This window comes from Chelonia mydas, chromosome 4, assembly GCF_015237465.2.
Source record: "Chelonia mydas isolate rCheMyd1 chromosome 4, rCheMyd1.pri.v2, whole genome shotgun sequence".
In the NCBI taxonomy this organism is placed as follows: domain Eukaryota; kingdom Metazoa; phylum Chordata; order Testudines; family Cheloniidae; genus Chelonia; species Chelonia mydas.
Window position 1 is genome coordinate 59,145,803 of NC_057852.1, and position 27,978 is coordinate 59,173,780.

The window sequence follows — 27,978 nt, forward strand, 5'->3', positions numbered from 1 at the left end:
TTTGAAGGACTGATTCTTACCAGAGCCCCTGCTGGAGCTGGGGGGTAATGGGGGTGATTTATGGTAAGCTTGTTAGCATACATGTAGGTTCTTTTGTTGTTTTTTATGTGTTTTCTCTGTAATGCTTTCACCTTAAGAATAAATGTGCTTGTTTGAAAGAGCTGGTAATTTATAACAGGGGGCAGTTATGCTGTTTATAGCCTCTGAAGAGAAAGCAAAGCACAGATGGTGCCTGTATAAGCAGTCTGGCTTGTTGGAAATAACACAGTATAGGCAGTGAACTGTGCAGCCTGGAAAAACCCTGGTCAGGCGGGAGAGGGAGGTGGATCTCTGCACAAGAGAGGTATCAAGAGAGGAGCCAGGAGCCTAGAGTGAATGCCTTTTCTGGACCACAGAGGGGGAATACAGGTGCAGTTGCCCTAAACTGTGACCAAAAGCATATGGTAAAAAGCTAGCTTTTGTATGTATTCACAGCTGCCCCCTCCTGGTTGTAATCAGAATGGCTCAACAGTGAGTCTTATGCCCTATATTGCTAACAGTCATTCTCCTTTGTTCAAAGAATAAGAAGCCTATGATTTTGGTGCAGGAGGATCTGAGTTATATCTGATGCTTTCATGATGTTCTGAGTGGCTATAGGTTCAGCATAATGATAACCGTAGTCTTAGGTGGAATGCAATAAAATGCCCTAATGAGCTTTTTAAACTGCCATCTGGGGGCTGGTACTTTTGCAATATCACTCAGAAATATGTTGTGTGACATGTAGTTGGTTCATTTTTTTATTTGACCGCCAACCAGCAAAAGCCACCATTGGTGGGTGATTTCTCCACAACCAGAGACAGTTGTTGATTTCATTGTTTTTAGAGCCACAGCCCTTCAGACTATGTAACATTGTGGGGGGAGGGCGGGGATTGTTATTTTGTTTCTATGAGCTGTTTTCACAGGAGTGAGCTTTTTGAAAGGGACCATGCATAAACCAAATGCTCCTTTTGGGCTTTCATGTGCTGCATAACAGTAGGATATTGCTGATTAATTTCCAGTATGTAACATGTCCCAGTCTCCTTACTTTAGGTGCACTGCAGGAGGAATGCAATAGAAAAACCCTTTCAGTGTTTCTTCTCTAGCCTGTGGCCTACCCAGCTAACGTACCTGGTTAGTCTATCTTACATGGCTACCTGGCACTCTTCCAGCCTCCTGAGTGCTAACAGACTGCCTTGCTGCTTAGACCCTGCTCAAAGCAACATCAGGATGGAGAGAGAGCGCTTCAACAAACTCAGGGTGAAATCCTAGCTCTATTGAAGTCAATGGCCAAACTACCATTAGAATCTTAGACTCTCCCTGCCTCAACCTGCTCTTATGAGGTTTTACTTCTTTCTTGGGCTGAAATCACTCTAAGGAGTGCCTGTTGTGTGCCAGTTTTACAGGCAAAACATCCAAGAGGAGGTAGATGAGCTGCTACTGTACAGAACATAAATGTGTTATATTAGATCAGTTTTATCCTTACAGGAAACAGTTTACGAGTCTAGCTGTCAGCCATCCCTGGCAACTTTTTCCTGATGGGACGGTGAAAGGTACCTGCCCCGCTGGGACTTCAGCTGAACCTTTTGAACCCCAAAGCAGCAGCTGTACCAGCTGGAGGCAGCTCCCCATAAGAAGAAGACTATCACAAGGGAGGAGGAGACTTAAAATCCCACTGCCCTTGTTATTGTTCCTATTATTTAACTCTTATGCTGTGTTAGTAGCTAGAAGCCAGCTGGGCTGCGGGTCTCTTGTGCTACGTGCTGTACAAACAAGTGGGTCAAGGTGTGAGGCAACGGAGACAGGGTAACAAATTTTAAGGTATGCACAATTCTTAGACACTTAGGATCACTAATCAACAACTCTCCATCTGCTTGTCTTTAACCAGATTGCAGTTTATTGTAGGTATTTAGAAAGTGGTGAGTTTTAAGGAGAGGCTTTAAGGAGAATAAGGTGGTAGCTTTACAGATTTTGACAGGCTTTTCCCACTCTTAAGAGGCAGCATGGGCCAAGACACAAAATGGAAGTTGACCACAGTCTACCACTATCTCCCCTCCAAAGGAGAGAAACGTCAGAGAGGGGTTTAAACCTCCTCCCATAGAGCCATATTTTTGGTACTTATGGAACTTACTTCAGTTTTCTCTCTCTATATATATTTTTTAAGCAATCAGTTGGGCCAGAGATCAGGTGAGATCTATGTGATAAAAACTGTGTAAATACTAATGGTGCATAGAAAGGTATTCTTTAAATATTGTTCTGCACTTCTGGAAGGAGACTCGACTGTACATTATTAACCTCCCACCCCCACCCCCCAATGTGTCTCAAGATATGTCAACAGAAAAACAGGCATAGAGAAGAATGTTACTTCTGAAGTTTTAGTAGGAGGGACTCATGGTTTATCCATCAATCCACCTCTCCTCAAGTGCCATTAGTAGTAGCTGCTTACAATGCTTTTCATTCAGCTGCAGAAGCCATCTCTTTCTTGATCAAGGTTTCAGACTCTACTGGATGCAGTACTTTCTGAGATTCATGCCCTCAAGTCACACTTTGACTTGTCAAAGCTTGATTCGGTAGATTCTAAAATTGGTATATTATTAAAGATGATAGATGACATGGAAGACTGCAACAAAAGTTGGATGATAAGATTAAGGATTTGCAAGATCAGAGCAAGTGTGTGAAATCTTTATTGGGGTCTGAATTAAAGATAATACCCCCACTCCATTGTATAAAGAGAAACTGCATAATATTAAATCCTGCAATGTTAGAATATTAACCTGTAAATGTTGAAGGCCCTGTGTCATTTAATACTTCTCTTTTAGTCCTAAAAAATATTTTTATTCTGTTTTAAGTTTCCTTTCAAATCTTTCTCAGTTCCATTTCTATTAGAGCATCATTTATTTTTCCATCCAAAAATTCCTTGTTATATGGACCTAAGAATACATTTTTTTAAATTTTGATGATGTGAAGTCTTTTTTAACTACCCAATTGCAAATAAAGGTTGAATTGAATGGACATAGTTTAGATGCTTTTGATGATTCACTTTCAGAACTATTCTTCTTGAATTTCATTAAGCTTTTTGGATATTGTTCTTCAAATTGAGTATACATAGCTTTTGATGATTTGCTTCCAAATTCTATTTTTTCCCTTCAATTTCATCACACTTTTTTTGTCTATTATCTGAATCGTTGTCTTAATGCAAATATGCTGTTGGACAATATTTAAATTTCATTTTTTGTCTATTATTCTATGTCAAGATTAAATTCTTTGCTAAGAGCCCAAAGTTATTTGTGGATATCATGGTTGTGTCAATATGTTATTGATATAAAATTTGTTGAAGATAGACATAAAATCAGGGAGGAAAGCAGGGAGTAAAAGAAAAAAATTGAGGTAAGAATCCAGGAGACATTTTTAGATTGTAATGCCAAGCATTGTGTGATAAGAATAGTTACACTGGCTAGACACATATCTTGCCTTATACAAACGTTTACAACCTGTGCTTTTATGTAGCTGACCATTATGATGTGCCTTATGTTAAGAAGAATACAGAAAATATTTTTGGCATGAATGTACCCTTCCATCTAACGCAGGCATGGGGCACTGGCAGCATATTTTTTATACACAAAGGGCAAGCAGATCATGGGTGAAATCCTGGCCTCACTGAAGTCAATAACAAAATTCCCATTGACTTGGACTGAAATCCTGGACTTATTCATCTCAGACTTCTTTTGCTGTTCCCCATCTTAGGGAAGCAGCATGGGTTATTTTTCTTGTTCTCTTCTTATCTCATTTTCCTAGGTTTCCCCCCTCTTCCACTTGCACTGTCAGTGATGCTGAATGCAGGTAAGACAACATCTGGCCTAAGGAGAGACTATCTTGGCAATTTTTTTAGGTACAGACCACCCATTCATATCTTTGTTTGGTACTCTGATAGGTTCAGTTCATCTATAGGCCTCCTGTTGTTGGTCTTTTGAAGACTAAGAATTATGTGGACTCAATGGGTCAAAGTATTGGCAATGTGCCGTGGAGCCTGTCACCTTTAGATTACCAGTTCCAGTTCAGCATAGCCCTGACTGCAAGTTATTACCATCTCATTGCTGTTCAGTGGCCCAGATGAAATAAGTTGATGGTCTGAGTGTAGATCACAGTGATACATCATAAAGCCCACCAACACTATAACTTAATGGCCACCTTAGAAAGATGGCTATAGACTGCACTGAACATGGAGACTTATCTATCCTCTCATCCCTCTAGAGGTCTGATGCCCATTGGCAGACCCCTGTGGGAAGCTTGAGCTGTGTGAAGATGTTGTTGTAACTGTTCTCTAATTAAAATTCAGCTTCTATGGCTGTCAGTCTGGCTCCTCTCAAGTTACATATGTAAGCAGGGTCCGAATGAACTATCCCCTGACAGCTAGTTCGGGAGGAGGAGAAACTTCAGGAGCAAACTGTATTTACATGAACAGACCTACTCTGCTTAGGTATCTAGCGGACAGGAGTTGTGTAGTTCCAAGTGATCAGCTTTGGCTGGTGTTTGGTTACAAATAATTTTTGAATGCAGGGGTAGTGAAATGTTGTTACCTTCATTGTATGACTAAAGGGGAGCAGAACTGTGCTGAGCTTGTGCTGATTGAGGGGTCACCCTCAGCTGAAAGGAGCTCCCTAAGCCAGAGGCTCAAATGCTAGACCCCTGTGAAAGTAAGAGGGATGGGGACAGGTGTCCCAGCCAGGAGGTGTGGACTCTCCCTAAGGGTCTCCGGTGTGGTTTATCCTGGTTCAACCTGTTCCTCCCCACTGTTCAAAGACAGAGCTAAATAGGCTTCATTAGGAGCCTTTTCTTATGTTAAAGTGCTCAAATGAGAGCTAAAATCACTTGTGGTGGGGCAGTGTTTCTGCCCATCCTGCAAAGAACTGAAAATCACTGAGGGCATGGCTACACTTGCAAATGTAGAGCGCTTTGAGTTAAACCAGCCTTCATAGAGCGCAGTAGGGAAAGAGCTGCAGTCTGTCCACACTAACAGCTGCAAGCGCACTGGCACGTCCACATTTGCAGCACTTGCAGCGGCATTGGGAGTGGTGCATTGTGGGCAGCTATCCCACAAAGCACCTCTTTCCATTCTGGCGCTGTGGCTTGTGGGAAGGGGACGGGGAGTGCGGGGCATTCTGGGTCCTGTCCCAACGCCCCCTGATGCATCGGTTTGCATCCCAGCAATCCCTCTGCTTCCGTCCACAATTGGCGCCATCTTTCAACGTGTTTTGTACTGCGCACTCTGTCTTCCCTTTCGGTCTGCGGGAATGGAGCCCAAACTGCTGAGGAATATGCTGACGAGTCTCTCCAGCACATCACATTTGGCAGTCAAGTTACTCCGTAAGATCCAAAGTGACAGTGAGGACTCCGACGAGGATATCGACAAGAGTAACACATACGACATGAGATTGCTTGTGGCATTCATGGACATGCTCACCACCGTGGAATGGTGCTTTTGGGCTCTGGAAACAAGCACTGAGTGGTGGGAACACATCGTCATGCAAGTCTGGGATGATGAGCAGTGTCTGCAGAACTTTCAGATGAGAAAAGCCACTTTCATGGGACTGTGTGAGGAGCTCGCCCCCACCCTGCTGCACAAGGACACAAGATTGAGAGCTGCCCTGACGGCGGAGAAGCGGATAGCTATTGCAATCTGGAAGCTGGCAACTCCAGACAGCTACCGATCGGTCGCTAACCAGTTTGGAATGGGGAAGTCTACCATTGGAATCATGTTGATGCAAATTTGCGGGGCCATTAATTGCATCCTGCTCAGAAGAACTGTGACTCCAGGTAATGTGCATGACATTGTGGCTGGCTTTGCCAGATGGGTTTCCCTAACTGCGGAGGGCGATAGTTGGGATGCATATTCCAATTCTGGCACCAGCCCACCTATCCTCCGAGTACATTAATCGGAAGGGGTATTTCTCTATGGTTCTCCAGGCCCTCGTGGATCACCATGGGTGTTTCATTGACATTAACACAGGCTGGCCCGGAAAGGTGCATGACACACATATCTTTCGGAACACTGGCCTGTTCAGGAAGCTGCAAGCCGGGACTTTTTCCCCAGACCAGAAGATCACCATAGGGCAAGTTGAAATGCTCATTGTGATCCGTGGAGATCCCGCTTACCCTTTAATGCCGTGGCTCATGAAACCCTACAAAGGGAGCCTTGAAAGCAGCAAGGAGCGGTTCAACAACAGGCTAAGCCAGTGCAGAATGACTATGGAGTGTGCTTTTGGCTGTTTAAAGGACCACTGGTGCTCTCTGTATGGGAAGCTGGACCTGGCCTATGACAGCATCCCCACAGTTATATCCGCGTGCTGAACCCTCCATAACATTTTGGAAGGGAAGGGTGAAAGATTCACTCAGGCATGGAACTCGGAGGTTCAACACCTGGAGGCTGAATTTGAACAGCCAGAGAGCAGGGCTATTAGAGGGGCCCAGCGCGGGGCTGCAAGGATTAGGGATGCCTTGAGAGAGCAATTTGAGGCTGAAAGCCACCAGTAATGTCTGGTGCCCTGCACAGGAGTGAAGTACAGTGGTTCCAATGTTAGTAGGAATCTGTGTTTGCTACGAATGATACACTGACTTGCAGTGCCTGTTACTTTCCTGGGCTAAGGTATCTTTTACATTATGCAATAATAAAAAATGTTTTCAAAGCAAAAAAATCCATTTAATGAAAAGAAAATGCATTTATTGAAAAGAAACACAACTGCTTGGGAAACAGAAAGGGCAAGAGGGTGGGGTGGGGTGGGGAACAGTATAATAACAGGTTTGCATATGTCCTGTTATCGTACTCAGCCTTCCTGTCTGGAGTGCTGTGCAGTGAGTGCTGCACTTCAGGATGGCTATACTGTATGTTGATGGGGGTTGAGTGCAGTGGGTAAGGGTCATAGTTTTCATGGCTGGGTGGTGAAGCTACAGGTGTTGGAGGCAGCTGGTGGCAATAAGGACCCGGATGTTGAGGAAAGTGGGTTGGAGGTGACATGGGGGCACCAGGGAAAGAGTTTTGGGACAAGAGCTGCGGGGAGCGGGGGCGGTAGTGCTCCGCCTGCATGGCTATCTGCGCCTGGATCGAGTCCGCTTGGCGCTCCATGATGCTTATCAGCTGCTCTGTGCTTTGGTGCTGGCGATCCGCATTCTGCTGATGGACCCTTCTTTCACTCTCCCACCACTCCTGCACTTTTTTTTCATTAAGGGAGTGCTGCATGACTTCATGCAACATGTCCTCTTTGCTTCTACGTGGCCTCTTCCTGATTCTTTGCAGCCTCTCGGCCGGTGATAAGACGGACGGCTGAGATCTCAAGGTTGCATCTGTAAAGGCAAAATGCAACACTTAACAGAGGCAGTATTGTTCACACCAGACGGTGCAATGATTCCCCCGTACTTGAGGGTAAGCACAGCCTACATAATCGAATAATTTGCCTGTCCCAAAGCGAGCGCACATAACCCCCAAGAGCCCCAAAATGGTGAGTATGCACAGGGTCAAGGGGGACTGATTGTTTCACAGCTGTACTGTCCTCTGGGTTTCTGTGCCTTGGGGAGAGCCAACAGCAGCAGGGTGCCCCTACACCAAACACTGTGCCCACATTTTCCACAGGAGTTCGTCCTGGAAGATATATCGCTGCTAAGGGTGACCTTGGAAGCAAGGGAAGGCCTTCTACTCCAGTGCGGCTTCCGCCCTGGCCCATATGCAGCTTGTCTGTGTGCAGCAGTGGTCCCCCTGCCCCTCACTGCACAGTGGCGCGGACATGTTAGCCTGGCTGGGACACAGTGGTTCTCCCCCTGCATTGCCCAAGTTCTGGATGAGACCGTTGAAGAGATCACTGAGGCTGATTACCACATTGTGAGAGAGCGCATCAACGCCCTATTCCGCATCTAGGCATGCATGCAGCTCTACCCTCCTCGCCCCAAGAGCCCGCACGAATAACTTCCTTCCCCAAATAAAAGCCACTTACTGGGAACCTCCTCTGGTGTTTGTCCTTCCCCAAGCACCAACCACTGTGACTGGCTACCTTTCTCCTGGCTTGAGTGGAGGTGGGGTAACCCCCAAGGATCGCATCCAGCTCTTTGTAAAAACGACAGGTCGCAGGGGCAGCACCAGAGTGGCTGTTTGCCTCGCGGGCTTTGCGGTAGGCATTCTGCAGCTCCTTGACTTTAATCCTGCACTGCAGTGCGTCCCGGTCATGGCCCCTTTCCATCATGTCCCTTGATATGTGCCCAAAGGTATTGTAATTCCTACAGGTGGAGCGTAGCTGGGACTGGACAGCTTTCTCCCCCCAAACACTGATGAGGTCCAGCACCTCGCCATTGCTCCATACTGGGGATCGCCTGGCGTGTGGAGGTATTGGTCACCTGGAAAGATTCGCTGAGAGCACTCCACGCCTGGCTGAGCAAACAGGAAGGGGATTTTCAGAATTCCCAGAGAATTTAAAGGGTGGGTCTGACGGTTGGTCACCTGAGGGCAGGGCAGTAGAGTTCAAAGTGATGACCAGAGTGGCTAGCACAGGCATTGTGGGACACTTCTGGAGGCCGATCAGAGTGCACTAACAGAATGGTGTCCGCACTGGCGCCGCAGCACTCCAGTGGGAGTGCATCAAATGTTATTCCACTCGCCAAGGTGGAGTACCAGGAGCGCTCTAGCCACGGAGTTAGAGCGCTCTACGTGCCTTGCCAGTGTGGACGCATCATGAGTTAGAGCTCAGTGAGCTGCTGTAATGCGCTCTAACTCACAAGTGCAGCCATGCCCTGAGACTTAGGGCTTGTCTACACTTACATTTTATAGCGCTCTCTCTTGCTGGCTCAGGGGTGTGAAAAATCACCCCCCTGAGCGCAGCGAGTCTGAGCGCTTTAAGGCGCTAGTGTAGACAGGCTCCAAGCACTGGGAGCCGTGCTCCCAGCATTTGGGGCTAATCCCCTCGTGGAGGTGGATTACCAGGAGAGCTGGGAGAACTCTCTCCCAGCGCTCGCACGCGAGCACACTCACACTTCAAAGTGCTGCCGCAGGAGCGTTCCTGCGACAGTGCTTTGAAGTTTCCAGTGTAGCCATGCCTTGGTGTGCAGAGGTCACAGCAGAAGGTGACTGACAGTCAGCCGGTGAACAAGTGGCTGGTGAGGTGGCCAGCAGAGAGGAACTGTGGCTGGTGGAGCGGTCAGCTAGAGCAAGTGCTCAGTTGGCGGAGCAAGCAATGTGCTTTCTCCCCCGGATGGCAGGTGAACTCACACAGATGCACCTCTGAACCCTGTGTCCTCATGGATCAATGACAATCACTGTGAGTGGTGTATGGTGAGGGAGCAGAAAGGGGCACAGAAAAGGAACTGTTGGTTATAGAACTCAAGAACGTGAGGCAGAAGGCACTGCTCCACACACTGGGGTGGGTGTCCTGCTCATAGTTTTATTATTCTGAATCCTGCTTGTGGCATTTCCCTAATTAATGTCGGGTGACTTCCCTCCTTTCATTAAAAGTTTCTTTTCTACACTCAGACTCTGAGTTCTGTGTTGTATTGTTGAAAAGGAACCCCTAGACATTGAACCCAGCCCTGGTTGCTGCCAGCTGCACCTAGCAGAAGGGTTACACATAAAAACGTTTAAAAACATTATTCTCTAAAGAGGAAATGCTGGACCCCTCTGTATACATCAGTGGTGTAGAGGATCTCTGCAGGGTTTCTGGAAAATGGAAAATCCCCCTGTCAAGGTTCCTTCCCCACTCTGAACTCTAGGGTACAGATGTGGGGACCTGCATGAAAGACACCCTAAGCTTATTCTTACCAGCTTAGGTTAAAAGCTGCCACCACCAAAATGTTACACAAAGAACAGGGGAAGTGCCCACTTGGAAAGTCTCACCCCCAAAATCCCCCCCCCCCAAGCACCACACCCCCTTTCCTGGGGAAGGCTTGATAAAAATCCTCACCAATTTGCATAGGTGAACACAGACCCAAACCCTTGGATCTTAAGAACAATGAAAAAAGCAATCAGGTTCTTAAAAGAGAATTTTAATTAAAGAAAAAGTAAAAGAATCACCTCTGTAAAATCAGGATGGTAAATACCTTACAGGGTAATCAGATTCAAAACATAGAGAATCCCTCTAGGCAAAACCTTAAGTTACAAAAAGACACAAAAACAGGAATATACATTCCATTCAGCACAACTTATTTTATCAGCCATTTAAACAAAACAGAATCTAACGCATATCTAACTAGATTGCTTATTAACCCTTTACAGGAGTTCTGACCTGCGTTCCTGCTCTGGTCCCGGCAAAAGCATCACACAGACAGAGAGAGACCCTTTGTTTCTCCCCCCCCGAGCTTTGAAAGTATCTTGTCTCCTCATTGGTCATTTTGGTCAGGTGCCGGCGAGGTTATCTTAGCTTCTTAACCCTTTACCGGTGAAAGGGTTTTTCCTCCAGCGAGGAGGGATTTAAAGGTGTTTACCCTTCCCTTTATATTTATGACACCCGTCCTCCACCAGCACATACACTGTAAACCTGGGGCTATAGTATTGCCACAGCTACTGCACATCATCCCCACCATTCTCCTCCTCCTCCTCCCACCCAGGCTTTGGCCAGCAAATGCACATAGTTGTAGAGCCAACCTGCCAAGCTGTCCGCTGGTGTGCAGGGAGTGAGGAGTCCCCTCTGTGAATGCAGCTTGCTACCATTGCCACAAGGAAGTGGTGTTTCCACTGTATAAGGCCTTTCCTTATACAGCACAATTGTTCAGATTCATCAAATTCTCAGGAATAAGCAGCGTGTAAACATTGTGTAAACAGAATTTAAGGTTAATTCACAGGAGCGATCATAGCTCTGATTCTAGACTCCACTGAGCAATATTAGCCAAGCTGCAGTGTTTTCTCATAGCACCATCTTTCTAGTGGATCAATTTTTCTTGTTTTGAATGTAGTGAGAGTGGGGAGAAACAGGTGCCCTCTGCCCCCTTGACCCTTTGTCTGAAGTGTAGAAAAGTGTTCTGTTGTTCAAAGAAATTGCATTGTTTTTGCCAGGAGGAAAGATGTGCTGGAGGCTGAAGTTTCTGCCTTTTTTAGAATTTCATGACTATGTGAAGCCAGTCCTATAGCAGTTGTATCTCTCCTAAGCTGTCAGCAGCTCAGAGTCTTCTACTTTGATTAGACCCGTGACTAAAAAATTACCATAATCCACTGACAGGCATGAAGAAAGCCATAATAAGGCTGATAACAGTGCATCAGTTAAAAGGCATTATGTTTTAGTACCTTACTACAGCATACTGAAAAAATCTATTCAGATTTACCATTGATATAACCAGTGCCTTGTTAAAATCTGAGACCTGCTCTATTCTTAATAACACTTATTATGAATATGGGAGGAAAAACTAAAATACACACGCATTTACATTAGAGTTTAGATGTTGGCAGTTCTACTGCAGCCATATAAAGTAGCTAAAAATAGGGGGCCCCATGTTTTCTTTCTCTTCTGGAAGTGATGGGGAGTTGAAACATGCAAATCTGGGCAGCAGGGAAGCATAGACTGGAGACAGCTGGGTCTGTATCATTGTTCCACACCTCCTCAGCCCTGTTAAATCCCTTCTGTGGCATCTCCACAGGGATCTAGATCTCTGAGAAAGAACTATGCTCACTAGATTCCTCCACCCCCCAAAAATCTGGTAGGTAAATCAGCAAAGTTTATTGCAGACATTCTGCAGATGGAATTGGGTTATGTTTTTATTAATCTGTTTGCAAAGAAAGCAAACTTCTGAACAGGTTGAGTTTTAGCCCTACAGAATATCCACCTGGTTATCAGTTCCAGCACAGAAAATCTGAACACTGGAAATCAGGGGGCCACAGTGTCTTCTCACCACCTTTGTACCTCCTTGAGTGTTGTGGCTGGCCAGGGACCTTGTTCACCCCAGTATAAATTAGGGCATTGCCAGGGCACCAACTTACACCAGGTTACCAACAGCCCCAAGGGGTCGTTCCACCAGTCAAAAATAGCTTGAGTGCAGTGATGCTCTGTCTTCAGGCTATGCCTCCATGCCATTGGCTGTGAGAGGGAATGGCATAGAGCATTATGCATGGTACCAGATGGAGCTCTTTTTAGCCTATGTGGCTTAATTCCTAGTTACATGAGTGGCAATAATCAAGCCCAGATGTTGTGAATGCATGACACTGCGACCAAATCTGTGTCTGATAGGATAAGGTGCAATCTTTTGGCCAATTGCAGATGGAATTGTGTTTTGCTGCCATCATTTAGTCTATCTCTTAGGAGTGAGAAGTCCAAGGGGACCCCAGGGCTGTGGACTTATTAAACAAGTTGAGGGCAAATATCCATGATAGTCTGGGATGTTATATGGGAGACAGGTTTTTCAAGGTACTTCTCTCTTCCCACCACTATCACCCAAGTTCAGCTTTAGCCACCAGGTGTTGATCTCTGATTATGCAGTAGTTATGGAGCGGGTGTATATTTTCAGCCCTTCTAGGTGGAATTTTCCATAAGCTTCAGAATTGGCCATGGTCCAGGAGTTTTTAGGCTGGATCATTGTGATAATTTCTTCTTATCTTGTGACTAGAATGGTCTAGCAGAAAAAAAAAGAGGAAGGCAGAGCTATAGCTTGGAATGCAGAAAGACAGACAAAAGAGCAGGACACATTGCTACGGATTAACAGAGAGATAGCAGGGGATAGATGCTGGGAGCTGCAATTAGGTTTGTTGAAGTTTAGTCAATCTGAAAAAAATTATAGTAAGAAAACATGATACATTCCACCTGTAATGAGTTTCACCTGTGAATTTGTTTTTATTTTAATAAATGAATAAGTTCAATAATGGTTGCAGTGAAGAACAGATAAATACATGCTCCCTGACCTCAGTACAAAAGGCTTCGGCAGGTGAAGTTACTTTTCAAAAATAATCCATTACTATTAACAAGATCCATAAGTAAGCAGTAGTTATTAATAACCATTTATATGATTATCAGTTCTCACTGTGCTTCACTTTCCTCCACCTATGATTCTTTTGCCCTTCTGCAAGGTCTACCCTGACCCTTGGCTTACCCCAAACACCCATTTCTCTCATGCTACAGCACATTTCTGGTAGAAATCCTGTGCTCAGGCTGACTTCCACCACTACAAATTAATTTTCTCTCCCTTCAGTTCTGCTATCTTCCTAGCTAAAAAATACCCTCTACTTCGCCAACTTAAGTGAACCTCCAGTCTGCAAATCCAGCCACCTTTAACTCACTCATCAAACTCTCCCCTCCTTCTGCTTCCACTGCTCTTTCTTCACAGGATCTTGCCAATTTCTCCCAAAAGAAAATTGACAAAATAAGATGTAACCTATCCCATCCCCTTGGATTGCCTCTCCTCTCACTCCCTGCAGAAGTTTCTCATCTACGCTCATCTTCTAACCCCTTCACCTGTCCAAGTGACTCCATCCCACCTCCTGATCTTTGTGCCCACCCTCATTCCCTCCTTCTCCTTAACCTCTCACTGTCCTCTGGCTCTTTCCCATCACAATACAAACATGCTTTAGTCTCTCCCATATTAGAAAAAGTGCCTCCTCCTTTAACCCCTCCTGGCTCCCCAACTACTGCTCCATCTCCTTCCTCCTTCTCATCTCTAAACTCATTGAACATGGGTCTACAATTACTGTCTGGAGTTCCTCTCCTCCAATTCCACTTTAGCCTCTCTCCAATCCAGCTTCTGCCCTTGCTCTCCACTGAAATTGCCCTCAACAAAGTCTCTAATGACCTCTTTGTAACCAAATCTCAGAACCAGTACTCCATCCTCATCCTCTGAGACCTGTCAAACACCTTTGACACACCTTTGACAACCATGCTCTTCTACTTGAAATATTGAACACTCTAGGATTATGGGCCTCTGTCCTCCCCTGGTTCTCCTCCTACCCCTCTAATTGCTCCTTCAGCATGTCGTTTGGAGGATCCTCCTCATCCCTTCCCACCTCCAACTTTCCATGGGGGCTCCACAGGACTCTGTTCCTGGTCCCTTTCTCTTCTCCCTCTACACCTGATTTCTGGGTAATCTCATCCACAAACACAAATTCAATTACCATTTCTATGGAGACAACTCACAGCTCTACCTCTCTACTCCAGACCTGTCTCCTTCTCTCCAAACTAAAATCTTGACCTGTCTTTCTGACGTCATCTTATGGATATCCAGCCATCAGCTTAAGGTCAACATGGCTACAACAGAGCTCTTAATCTCCCCCCCCCCCGCTTTGTTGATCACTGTGAAAAACACCAATCTGCGTGCAAGGCATGCCCATAACCTGGGCTTTATCTCTGACTCAGACCTCTCTCTAGGTCCTCACATCCTGGCTGGGTCTAAATCTTGCTGATTCTTTCTGGATAACATCTCTAAGATATCCATCCACAGAGCCAAAACTCTCATCCAGATGCTCATCATACAACCCTGCCCCACTCACATCCATTCTCTTGGACCATCACTTTGACCACCTCATGCCTCTCTTTATATCCCCTTTTTCTATTGCATCAAACATAAGCTGCTTCTCACCATTTTCCCTGGCCTACCCCCACCTTACTTCTCATCTCTCATTCACTATTGAGATGTCTGACTGGCCCATGATACCAGCCTTTATCGCCCCCTTGTTAAATTTTAAAACAAGCACCTTTGTGCTTTTTCCAGTGCTGCCCTTTATGTTTAGGAGTAGCTCCCGTAAACATCTGCAAAGCTACCTCAGTATCTTCTTTCAAATCTCTTCTTTAAATTCTCCTTTGCCATGATGCCTGCAATAAATTTGACAACAGTTATACCACTGATGCACAGGTATCACTGCTAATCATGCTGACCAATACTGTTTCATTGTTTCCTTGTACTCTCCCCTCTACCTGTCTGAAACTATCTATTGTCTCTTTTCTAATACTTGGATTGTAGGCTCATTGGCACAGGGACCATCTTTTTGTTCTGTGTTAGTACAGAACCTACCACAGTGGGGTTCCGGTCCATGACTAGGGCTCCTGTGCAGTATAGTAATACAGAAGATAAATAATTCATAACAGTATTCTACTATTAGCTTCCTCCCTATGGCTGCATACTGTTCCCCGGCACTTCTGACACACAAAGGAGAAAATAATACTGGGCCATCAATGTTAATTCCCACATAGATTTCCACCTTTAAATTCACTGATGTAACAGAGGTGCATGCTGAATAGAGCTTCTTCTGTTTGTTGGCTCCACCCCCTCTACCACAATACACCATCCAAATAGGATGTTTAAACAAAGGGTTACAGAAGGGAAGGAGGGAGGAAGAATGCCATGCTACCCCTTTTTCCTGTGGCTTTCTGGCTCTTTGTACCCATTTTCTTGATCTTTGCTCCTCTAGATGGGCCTTCGTGCATCTCTCACCAAAAATCAATGGAAAGACTGTCTTCAGTAGGACTCCTCTATGCTGTGTGCCAGAGAGGAGCATTTCTGGGTAATAGATGGAGTAGTATGGGTAATTTACAGTTATTTCTTAGTGATGGGGAGGTAAACTGATATTTTTTTAAACACATTTGTTTTATCTCTCCTCATGTATATTATTTTCCTTCTTGAATTCTGAGCCCTTTGGGGACATTGATTGAATCTTATGTATTTGGAAAGTGCCGAGCAGTTGTCAGTACTATTGTAATTCAAATGAATAATAATAATAATACTCGGTATGTTCTGAGTGTGTGTAATTCAGCAGAAAATGTCACACGATGTTTGCTATATGTTGACATTTTCTTATAAAAATTAACATTTTCATTTTTTTAAAGTTTTTTTTTCTGTAATCATGTATGAAAATTATTTCACACCCAGCAACAAGCTCTAATTTGGGCCAGGTTTAATGTCATTACTGCAATACAATTTTCAGACCTCCCCTTCCTTCAGGCCCCTCTCGCTCTCTCTCTTTCTGGCACTCTCTATTCTCTTTTTTGCCAAGGCTTTTCCCCCTTTCTGTTTCTGTGTAGGTGTGTTTCTCTCTCTTACTTTTGGTTCCAAGCATTAGTAATATATTATTTTTTAAAATAATTAAACTATCAAGGTCTTTTCGAGTGGGAACTGGGTATGTAGCCACCACTAGACAGACTTATGCCTTGAAATGAAAATACAATCTAAAGATGAAATTCTATTTCAAGTGGAATGCACAATGACATTATTACAATACAATTTTCAGATATACTAGGCTGCAATTTTCTGGGGATGCTATTGTCCAGCTGTCTGGAGTGGCTCACGAAAGTGAGTGCCAATCTCAGGGCAGACTACCATAAACAAGGGCACAAACCCCAAATTGGCTGGGTGTTCTCTAATTATATTTCACCAATCAAGTACCAGCCTTATAACAGCCTTAACACAGAGTCACATACAGTCCTCTTGGACACTCCACCTTGCCACCCAGGCAAGCCTGCTTTTGTCAATTATACCTCAGATCTCAAACCAAAGACAGCGCTTGTATACAATCCTGTAATACTAGCTAAAGATTTATTAACTAAGAAAAAGAAATAGGTTACTTACAAGGTTAAAGTAGGTAAATATGCATACAAAAATGAGATACAGTCTTAGGTTTCCAAAGGCAATAGAAGCTTCTGTAATATGCAAGTTCTATACGTCCTTGAGGGCTAACACAAGTCAAGCAGCTTGGGAATCTCTTGCTTATGCTAAGGCTTTGTCTACACTGGCACGTGAAAGACAAAACTTGAAAAAAATACACACACCCCTGAAAGACAAAAGTTTTGTCGACGACAAGCACTGGTGTGAACAGTGTTTTGTTGGCAGGAGCGCTCTCCTGCCGACAATGCTAACGCTGCTCGTTGGGGGATGGAAGTTTTTTGTCAGCAGGCGAGCTCTCCTGCCGACAAACAATGTCTACGCTGCGCGCCTTTCAGCGGCACGGCTATAGAGGCACAGCCGTGTTGCTAAAAGCTGTGTAGTGTAGCCATAGGCTAAGAAATATTGCCTTCTCTAAGAAATATTGCCAAGCAGCATACCGATACATTTTTCTTGACAGGGATTTTTATCCCCTTCTCCCAGAGCTCAAGCTCCATTTCATGGGTGTGTGGGGAGCAATCAACAAAGTCTCTTGTCCACTGATGTTCCACAATGGCTTGTCTATGGGTCTTCTTTTGTTGGGGAGGAGATGACACCCCTTGTGGTAAAGTAGTATTTCACACTTGGTAATGTTTCTTTCCTGACTGGGGTTTTACAGTTTTAGCAATCACTTTTTATAGTTACAGAACAAACACTTAAATATTACTTTATAACATGGGATACAGATATAAGATTAATACATGCAGCATCCTACAAGCATTTCATAGAGTCTGAGCACTAGACATATTCTCATAAAATCTATTTTAATAGTATTAACATACAGGTGATCCAGAATGGTTTCCAGCTATGCATTTGTCAGTGTTCAGTGATGCCCATGAGCAGGCACTGGTCTGTCAGTGTCACACCCCTAGTGCTACACTGGTGTGGGAAGGGGTCTCAGCCCACACCACCATCCTTAATAAGGCATCTGTCATTACATTTTCTTTCCCCTTGATATGGACTATTTCCATGCCATACTCCTGCAGAGCTAGGCTCCAGCATAACGGTCTGGAATTGGTCCCTTTGCTCATTGCAACCATATTAGTGTGGCATGGTCTGTTAAAACCATACATTTTTTATTACACAAATAAAGATAAATTGCCTAAAAACCCAACTATGGCATAGTATTACCACTCAATGACAGCATAGTTCTCTTCAGTGTGGGTCAGTTTTTTTACTCAAGAAGGCAATGGGATGCCACTTGTCTTCCTGCATTAGCACTGCATCTAACTCCATGTTAGACGCATCAGTGCGCAGCACAAAGGGTTTGCTGAAATCAGGGCTGGCTCTTTAGACAAAGCCTCTTTTATGTCTTTGAAGCCTCTCACAGGCCTGGATTCATACCACCCAGTCTGACTTCCCCATTTTTGTAAGGTCTGTTATGAGGGGCCACAATGTCACTAAACCCCTTTACAAACCCTCAGTAATAGTTGTCTAGACCAATGGAAGGATTGGATCTGCTTCTTGTGGGGCAGCCCAACTCTGAATAGATTCTACTTTTAAAGGTCAGGGTAAACAAACTCACTGTCCATCCTGTGTTCTAAATAAGATACCTCTGCATTTGGAGACCTTGACAGTGACGTTGGTGTCTTTAAGCCTTGTAGTACAATTCTCACATGGTACAGGTGGTCTTGCCAGGAGTCACTAAAAATAGCTAGGACGTCTATATAAATCCTGGTAAAGTTCTGTAATCCCTGCAGCACTTCATTGGCAAGCCTCTGAAAGGTAGTCCCTGCATTAATTAATCCAAAAGGCATAATCTTAACTGATATAGGCCAGATTCCACTATAAAAGCTCATTTTTCCTGGGCATCAGTATCTAAGGGAATTTGACAATATCTTCAAGCTGGCACCCTGGTCTGCCAGTATCACAGCTACAACCTCACATCATCCTCTGGAAATAGGTCTTGCTCTCACTGTAACTTTTCTCTGCTCCTCCCTTCTTTTATTTTTTTTTCTGGATCCTTCAAACGCTTTCTTGAATTCTCCACACGGCTTTTGTAACCACTTCTCATTCTGCTATTCCCTACCAAAGCTTCAGAGGCTATTGCTACTTATTCTTGTCTCTGCCTCCTATCATTTCAGCCCAACGTCTTCTACCATTGGCTAGATACTGGGAAGAGGAATGTAACACGCTAACTCCTTCACATGTCCCCAGCCACAGTAAAGATTAACAAAAACTGACCCTTAAAAGGTTTGGTTGCACCAGTGAATTTAGGATTTCTCAAATAAGGTAAGTAGTAACAAAGAGAGGGGGTTCTGCAGGGCAGCCCCAGGAACAAGCAAGCTTGGGGAGGGAATTTACAGTAGACTGAGGATTATGTGTTATTTGAGTTACCAATAAAGCCAAGTCCCAGGAAGGGAGTACCTTTCAACTATATGGGAAGGGGGTGTCAGTGCTCTTCATAGTGGGGTGAGAACCGTGCTTCTGAATCTGAAGCCTTAGCACACCATCAAACCTTACTTAGGGCATGGACAAGGCTCCACCATCCTGGGTTGCTCTTTGCACATCACATATGTTAAGTCCCCAAAGTTTTCCCTTTCTAAGTACTGGTTGATGGAGGGATTCTTTTGATCAGCCCCTTTTGTGTGTTCCACTAGCAGTCCAATGGCAGGCCTGCCATGGCAGATGCTCTGGTTTCATTCTTATCACATGTCCCAGATATGTCCATCTTCTTTTTGGGATAACTTTGGAGATGAGAAGTTGTCAAACTCTCTGATGAATCTCAGCATTTGTTATAAATTTATTCCATTTAGTATCTAGTATTTTCCTGAGGCATTTGCTTTTGAAGGCATTTAGTTGTCTGTCTGGACCTTTCATGTCCGTATGTTAAGGTGAAAATAACATTTGAGTTGAAGATTCATAAGTTGGTCTTAAAAGTTGTACATTTTTGATGACCAAATCTTGTTTAAGTTGGTGAACACAGCTGCCGCCTTGCCAAACTTATGACATTATTTCCTTCTGGATATCCCCCTGGCTTGCATGTTACTGCCAGCATACATGGATTGAGTCACCTCTTGCATTCCTTGCCTTTACCATAAAGATTACAGGGAGATAATTGGACAAATTAATTCCTGGCATAGCTCCATTGTATTACATTGGGATTAATTTGGCTCATGATTTCTGGTCCTGTCTTATTCAGAAGTAAGCAATAGACTTTCTAACATTGGCTGTTGCGTATGATAAGCAGGCTTCTGGAGCACATGTTCCTGCTACATAAGCTGCCTTCATGATTGTGTGTCTGTCAGTGCTCCTATCCATTTGCAGTTAGCTTCCTTGGGTGTTTTAGGCAAATCAGACTTACTGGTATGTTCTAGTCTAAGCTATTTCTGGACTGCTCTGTATAATGGTTAATTTTCCCTAGTGTTTGGCTAGTAGTGCTTGTTACTGCAAGTGTGAATGGTATTCCATACATGTACAGTAGCAGCTGGAGCATGCCATAGATCTACAGACGTAAGGCAGCCTAGCACGCACCCTGAAAAAAAAATTCCAAATCCAAGTGCATTCTGAGGTCATTAATATATCAACCGCAGCCCTATAGTTAGAAGGGTCCATTTAATTAATGTTAATTGCTCATAGCCCATTGTGTGGCTCACGCAGAATTTATAGAACAGTATCATGTATAGAACTACATTTAAAAAATCACTTTTATCTCAAGTTTTCAAACTCTTTTCAGTTATTTATATTTTTTTCATGCATAACACAGTCATTCATACAAATATGACTTGTATTTGCATTATTTGTGGAATGTTTGAGATATCTTAGATATGGAGGGTTGGGTGGGAGAAGGAGCATGGACAAAAGCCAGCTCCAGCTTTGCATTGTGTTTTAGGGTTTTTTTTTTTATATAGCAATAGAATATGTCCTCTGCTCAAACAGAGAGCTGATTTATCAAGATTCTCATCTCCTTTTTGTCCCTTCTTGGTTCACATGTTTCTTTCAGCTCATTTTTGCATGGGTGATTTTATTCTTTCTTAGAGACTGTTTTTGGGTATTTTCACCCCCACAACATGCTGGCTACAAAGAAGAAGTGACAGGTTTGAAGTAAAGGTAATGATAGCTAATGGTTCATGTAACTGCCAGTGCAATCAGAAAAAAGCACTCAAGCACTTTCAGATGATAGCTCCAGTGCAAAATAAAGTTAGCAGATTAGACTGAAAAAGGGAATTAATGGTTAGGAACAGAACTTTGCTGTTGTATTATGACATACAACATCTTAGGACCACGAACATTATGCCTTTTAATATTTACCAGTATCTTAACCCCACCTTCCTGCTTTGTCCAGTCCTTCAGTTGTCTCCTCTTTAAATAATGACAGTCTTAAAAACATCACTCATTATGTTTCAGTGGTGTTCAGTAATGTATTCTATATACATCTATAATACCTTTGTGTGAAGTAGGTCTGCACTAGATTCTTCTGTACTCTAATGTTCATGTCCCCTAACTCTTAAAACCCTGGGGCCAAATCCTGCTCACCTTATGCATGTAGGCCCATTGCCATGGACGAGACTGATTTCATGACTAAGGTAAGGATTTTGCCCTTTACCTGTGTGAAAAGTATGTCTTGATCCCTTTCATAAACCCTTTAATAATTTTGAAAGCCTCTATTTTGTCGGATCGGTGTCCTCTTTACCACTTTATCTACCTGCATTTTCCCTTATAACTTACATTGCCCAAGAATGTACACAGTCTTAAAGATGATCAATCATTGTTCTTCAAACTCCTCTTTAAACTTATTACTTCCATCACTTTTTACCTGTTTTGGTCCCCCCATTGTTTATACAAATTTTAAAAAGTAACAGTATATAACAATCTCTCAGTGATTTTTCACTGTTGCACATCTTGCCTGGTGATACCATCTACCCGTACCCTTTATTATTATCATCCCTTGCTGTGTTAAGGCTTATTTGGACTCGAAGATCCTTGGGACAGGGGCCTGTAATCTGATTTATAGCTATGGTGTAGTATAATAAAAATAGTCCACAAATATAGTTTCAGGTGGGGTCCAATATGTGCCTTATTATCACTTTATTTTTATATTCTCTTTGCTAATTCAACAGAGTAGCATTCTTTTTTGCATGCAGTTCTGCATGGTTTAAGCTCCCTCTCCTCCCTCCAATAACCCTTTTTTCCTAACTGGGCTATATGATTGTTCCATTTAGGACATATTCTCTGACCAATTATATTACATGTTTCTACTGTGAACTGCATTTGCCATCTGCTGGCCTAATTACCTATATGAGCCAAATAAATTTGAATCCAGTTGCTTATTCCACATTATTTGCTCTAACTCTAATTTTAATATCATTTGCAAAGCTAGAGATCTTATTTTCATTGCTGTTATCTAAATCATTGGCATGGACCTGACTAATAATAATATTAAATGCTTACTGTCCATAGGGCTTTTTGAGCCAAATTCTGCCCTGAGATATACCAGGGGGCCAAATACGGCACTTGATCCTCAAAGGACATTACAAGCATTGATTCTGATCCTGTGAGATACAGAACACATCCTTGAAGGTGCTGAGCACCTTCCATTCCTGTTGACACTACCTCACAAAGCTTAAGTGACTTGTCTAAGGCCACAGACATCAAAGCCAGGGCTAGAACTCAGGTCTAGAACCCTGAAATGTGAGATACATTCTCCCATCAAAACTATCACCTTCTATCATATAGCCATTTAAATCTCTTAACAGTTCATTTCCAACCTATGCCACCTGTATACTTAGGAGAGGCATGTAACAGCCAACTGTCTAACCAAGAGGAATATCAAGTAGGTTAAAGTACACACAGATGAACCTGTAATTTTATTCATGGCTCATTATAGACTTAATTTTGAAAAGTGACCTCCAATTTTGCACCTGCACTTTTGCACCAGAAATAATTGCAGGCACCATTTATCAAGTGAAAATAATTGTAGGCACATTGTATAGCATTAAGACATCCTACTAATTAAGTAATTAGGTGTCTAATGTGCCTGAAGTTATTTGCGCCCACAACTGCACCCTGCTCAAAATCAGAGGCTGAACTGAGGCCTTTTTAAAGGTCAGGGCCCATAGTATATCTTCAAATTATTTTAATCACAGTTAGGTCTCAGTCCTGCAATGTAGTGTGAGGGAAGACTGCTGCACCTACGTGGAGCTCCATTGATTACAGGGGTGTTCCATGCAGGTGCACCAGTTGGTCCACATATTACACACTGTAGAAAGAGTTTTAGGCCAAATCTACACTTGAAAAGCTTTGCTGGTATAACTATATCAGCAAACCCTCCTAGCAAAAATGGAATTTATACCAAAAGAAATGAACTGTACCGTTAAAAGCATTGTTTTGATAGTATAAGCACATCTACATTATAGTGTTCGCCAGTATAAAAATGTTTTCTTTTTTTTTTTTTAAATCATATCTTTACCTAACACTGATATATCAGCAGTAGTTTCTAGTCTAGATCGGCCTTTGACACTACCTTTCATTACTTGTGATCTATGTACTGTAATGCTTGTGATTGTCTTACTTATTTCTATATTAATTCTCTGAATGTACATATATATATATTCAGAGAATTAGTATAGAAATAAGTAAGACAATCACAAGCATTACAGTACATAGATCATAATATATTCTATATATATATATAACCCGCTTAAAACATAACATAGAACAAATTGCCAACCCTTGTGATAACGTCTGAGGACAATGACTGTAAATATTCTTGTTCTTTGTTAACAGATGGTTTTGGTACAAATTTTTCTACAATTAACAAGCAAAGGTTTGGGACGTGCATTAAGGCTGAGCTGATGTTTGTATTATATGCCGAGCTTCTGTCGGTTTTAACATCTTGGCCAATTTGGGTTTCCAAATCATCTACCAACATGTATTTTTATTGTTATTCAAAATGTGGAAGGTTGATTTATATTTTCTGAACTCTGGGGGTATTAAAAAAAAAAGATGGGAGGAAGAACATGAAAGACCAGTTACATCCTGGCTTCAGTATAAGCATGTAGCTAAAAAGGGTACCTTGCACTACAACTATTGTACTCCACACCTAGTTCACTCAACTGCTGAGGAGTTCAGGTTCCGTAGTTCCATTATGCACTGAGCTGTAGAGCAGCATTTGTGGTTGGGAACTAGAGGTCAAGGTGCAGGGTCAGTTCATAGAAATATGTAGGTCCTCCTGTAACACACCGTCCGGTGATAAAATTACTCTTGCTCTAGTCAAGGGACTGGTATGTGAGGATTGTATGGGCAACAGAACATGTGGGCAAATTTGTGTTGTTTTATGGGCTAAAGCGAAGAGCACCACATTTTGGACTGGGGTTCATTTCCTTCACTTTCTAGAACTAAAAATGGCTTAATTAAAAATACTTCAACAGTATTTGAAACTCAAACACATTCAAATACAACAATTAGAAAAACATGTAAAATGTATGCTTACAGATTGGGGCAAAGCACTCCCCAAACCGTCTCTCCATTGTGTTCCAAAATTCAATTATCTGCTGTACACCCACAAATTAACAAAATAAGAAGAGGAAAAAAAAGCTTGAGACAAAGAATTTATAATATATTTCTTTCATTCCACAAGATGAGTCACAGGGAAGACAAAGAGCCTTGATCAGATTTCAATTTAATTTCAGATTCCTTTGAATGAACATTTTTGCCATAGTTTATTCACTGATATACAACAGATTGCAGAACTTTTGAACTTAATATTAAAAAATACAGTTTTCCATAAAGTTAGTCCCTGCAGGAAATCAAGTCCTCTTTTACTGGTTGATTTGTTTCTTTTATGATATAAAACAAATGTTAAGCATGTGTAAGATTTTATTTATTTTCAGAACCATTTTTTTTTACTAAGCAATAACGTGCCACTTATACAACGTTAGTCATGAATGCCAGGTCTCACAGCAAAATTTTGTTACAATCCTAAATTTCATTTAACTGCTGGAGTACAAACCACCATTCACTCATAGGAGCATTAATGCAGTTATAAAGTAAAACAGTTACATGAAATTAGAGACTGTAGCATAATAGGGGCCTGGCTCTCTGGGGGATTCAGGGTGCCGTGATATCTGAGCACAGTGAGGTAAATTGAGGACACTATATTATATAGCAGACACACCATCTAGGGTTTAAACTACAAGGTGTTTTATATCCACATCTCCCAGCAATGTCAATACTGGGAGGGGTATTTACCACTGCTTCCCAGTTGTGTCAGTGGAAACTGAGGGTGCTCATCACTCACAGGATCGAGCCCTTTAATGTATTTTCTTTTGTCTTTTCTCTCTCTCAACCGTAATAAATTAAGTTTTTAAAGAGTAATTTTGTGTAATATATATTTGAACTGCTGGCTCCGGGCAAATTGAAGCTGACATTTCAGAGGAAGGACAATGCATTACAAACTGCTATACTTTTTTTTGCCCACAGTGATTGTGACTGATGTCATCTAGCCAGTCAAGCGGCAAGTGAATCACATCACAGTTGGCGCTAACAAACAAAATAAAGAGATGAAACAGTTGACAAGAGAGAACCAGTGGAGAAGAGAACTGTTCTTCACTAGGCTTTACAATATTTCTGTTAAGAAAGAAAAGAACATGGCTCTCTTTTATTTTTACATCTTTCATCAAGCATTCTACCACACAGAATTCTGCCACTTCGTTATCTGGCTAATAGTATGCTGGAAAATATACAGATTTTGTTGTACACTAATTTCTCTTTGCATCAAAGAGTAAATAAATGTCATTGGCATGGGATGATTCCCTATGAGCTTATGTGGGACTCATGCAGGCCCTGTAAACAGGGAGGTGAATTTCATATAGAACTATCACAGCTATGCTTTGATGGTGATGTTCACCTCTCCCACACAAAGCCAGACTAATCCTTTCTAAGCAGAGGTCAGGAATGGCATCCACCCTCTGCCCACAGGGCTGCAATACAGTCTTTCTATAGCCACTCCCTGAGCTGCATGAGTTCCCAGCCACTGGATAAATATGGATCCAGCAGCCCCCTTTCTGTCCAACTCCTAATGTTCCCTTCTACATGAGACGTCATGGAGCTCACTTCCCACTGCATACATGGGCTGTGGAGGCCCATCTGCACAACTGCTCTTCCCTAGGCATATCCCCTCCTGTCCCTGCCAGAGGCGAGGGCTTCTGTGCCACTGAGGACCCTGCATGAGTTCCTTGGAAAATCTACGTGAGGGTGATGAGTGCTCTCAATTTCCACTGACATTGATTTCACCCCTACAGTCCATCTAGATGATGGGAAAAAAAGACACTTTTAAAAATTGAGTTAATGTTTCAAATCATGTTAGTTAAGGTGTAAACTGTCTATACAAGGTCTTAAGGAATGTTTCAAATCACGTTACGTAACAATTTAAAAAGCACCTTTCTTTTGTAATTTAACAGACCCTTAGAGGAGATCTTTCACCCAGACCTGGTCCCTGGACAAAGCAGGCAAAACTCTTAAATCTTGCCTGCTGGGCCTGATTGGCTTCTGCCTGCTCCCAGCCTTTGGAGAACCAGAACTTATTTGTTCTACCAGCAGCTGATTCTGGGTGGCCTCTCTAAGCTATTCTTGGAGGTCTGAACTCACTGTTTCCCCTGGAAAGTATCCCTTCTTCAGGCAGTATGTGCCAAGGTGATGAGACCTCTAGCAGGGGGAAGCAAAATCATGGTACATCCCACTTCCCTAATTATCAACCCTAGCCAAGCTTTGCATTTCCTGTTCCATCAACACTGCCAATGTTCCCACAGTCTTGTCTGTCCACCTGTCAGCTTCTCACCTCTGTGCCTTCTTCTATAAGCCCTATATGCATGGTATGACCTCCCTAAAGTCGTCCACAGTGCCTAGACCCTGTCCTCATTTAAATTCTGCCATGCTGCAATACAGTGTATCAAGTTGTCTTGTATAGAAATTGTACATTGTTATTCCACTTCCCCTAACTTCTGTCTACTAGTCCCTCTGTCCGGACTGCAAGTTCCTTGCAGCAGAGACCATCTTTCTTAGGGGTCTAGAAAGCACCTAGCACAGAGCAGGCACTACTGAAAATACATAATATGAGAGACTATCCTATTTAGAGATTTGTGATGAATCCACAGAACAATGCAAGGTCAGCAAGAGGCGTTTTGATGAATCTGCTGGGTGAGAGTCTTTTGTGACTCTTTTCCTCCTGGGTAGGGATGTAGGTGAAGAAGGTTTTCTGGCAGTAGGAGGGCCAGCTCATAGAGGAAGAATGTTTGTGTTCTCCGGGGGGAGCACAGTGTCTGGTGGAAGTTGGTGGACTGTTGTGTGGGCCCCCCAGCTGTTAGAGCCTTAGCAGCCAAAGTGCCTACAATTCATGCCTGGGCCATCATGCACTACCAGGGTTCAGCTCAAGAGAAAGTTTGATAGCACAGCACTCCAAAGACTGCACAAGTAGGCACTAATTACAATACTGCCAACCCTAAAAGTTCAAGACTCACATCACCCCCTTGAAACCCATGACACTGTCCCCAAAAATCTTTTTAACTTTTAAGAATGATTATATTGTACTATGTGATCTGTCTTTTCATTTTGAACTCCCCCTGCCACTCACATACGTGTGTGTCAGTCATAGTGTTGCCAGCTCTTCCATATTTATAAAGTGATTTTGAACTCTGCAGCAGGCGCTGTCATTGGAAGACCCAACTGAGGTCAGATTATTCAGATTTATTTATGATGGGGCACGGCTTCTCCCCAAACCCAAATATTCTAATTAATTCTGTGCCCCCCCAGCCCCACATTTGGCCATCCCTTAGCCTATCAATGAATTATACACACCCCAGCCTCCATGTCAGCTGTGCTCCCCAAAGCCACACACCTGCCCCATGACCCTCAGCCTCACCTCTGCTCTCCTCCTGCAGCTCCAGGAGCTCTTCACCCCTTCTTCCAAGCCTGCTGGCATCACCCCCCTTTATGTGTATGGTAGGGGCTGCTCCTTCTCTCCCCTCCCCTAGCCAAAAACTCCTTTCAATGCCTGAGGGTGTCTGATGCCTCCAATAGCAGCACCGTAGCTTTTCTCATGGAAGCAGGGAAGACACAGAGGGGTTCTTCTTCTTGGGCTGGGCTGAACATTCAAAGAGGGTGAAGCTTCTGATGTTAGCAGGCTGGCTCCATACCCATTAATGGGGAGAGTGGGCAACATTGTAATCACAGACTTAGCCACCCAGCCCCCTGCAATTACAGTGTGAGTGTTCGTAACATAGAAGACCCACCCCCCTCTAGCCAGCAAATCACAGAATCATAGAATATCAGGGTTGGAAGGGACTTCAGGAGGTCATCTAGTCCAACCCCCTGCTCAAAGCAGGACCAAACCCCAACTAAATCATCCCCGCCAGGGCTTTGTCAAGCCTGACCTTAAAAACTTCTAAG

General features: G+C 43.3%; 1 long non-coding RNA gene across 1 annotated transcript; it reads right to left on the minus strand.

Annotated features, from left to right (window-relative positions):
• Nucleotides 1-8,067: 8,067 nt before the first annotated feature.
• Nucleotides 8,068-27,870, minus strand: LOC122465540. Its single transcript, XR_006290467.1, has 3 exons — nucleotides 27,844-27,870; nucleotides 25,203-25,204; nucleotides 8,068-8,189 (listed from the first exon to the last, which is right to left on the minus strand). It is a non-coding gene; the product is annotated as an uncharacterized LOC122465540 (long non-coding RNA).
• Nucleotides 27,871-27,978: the final 108 nt, after the last annotated feature.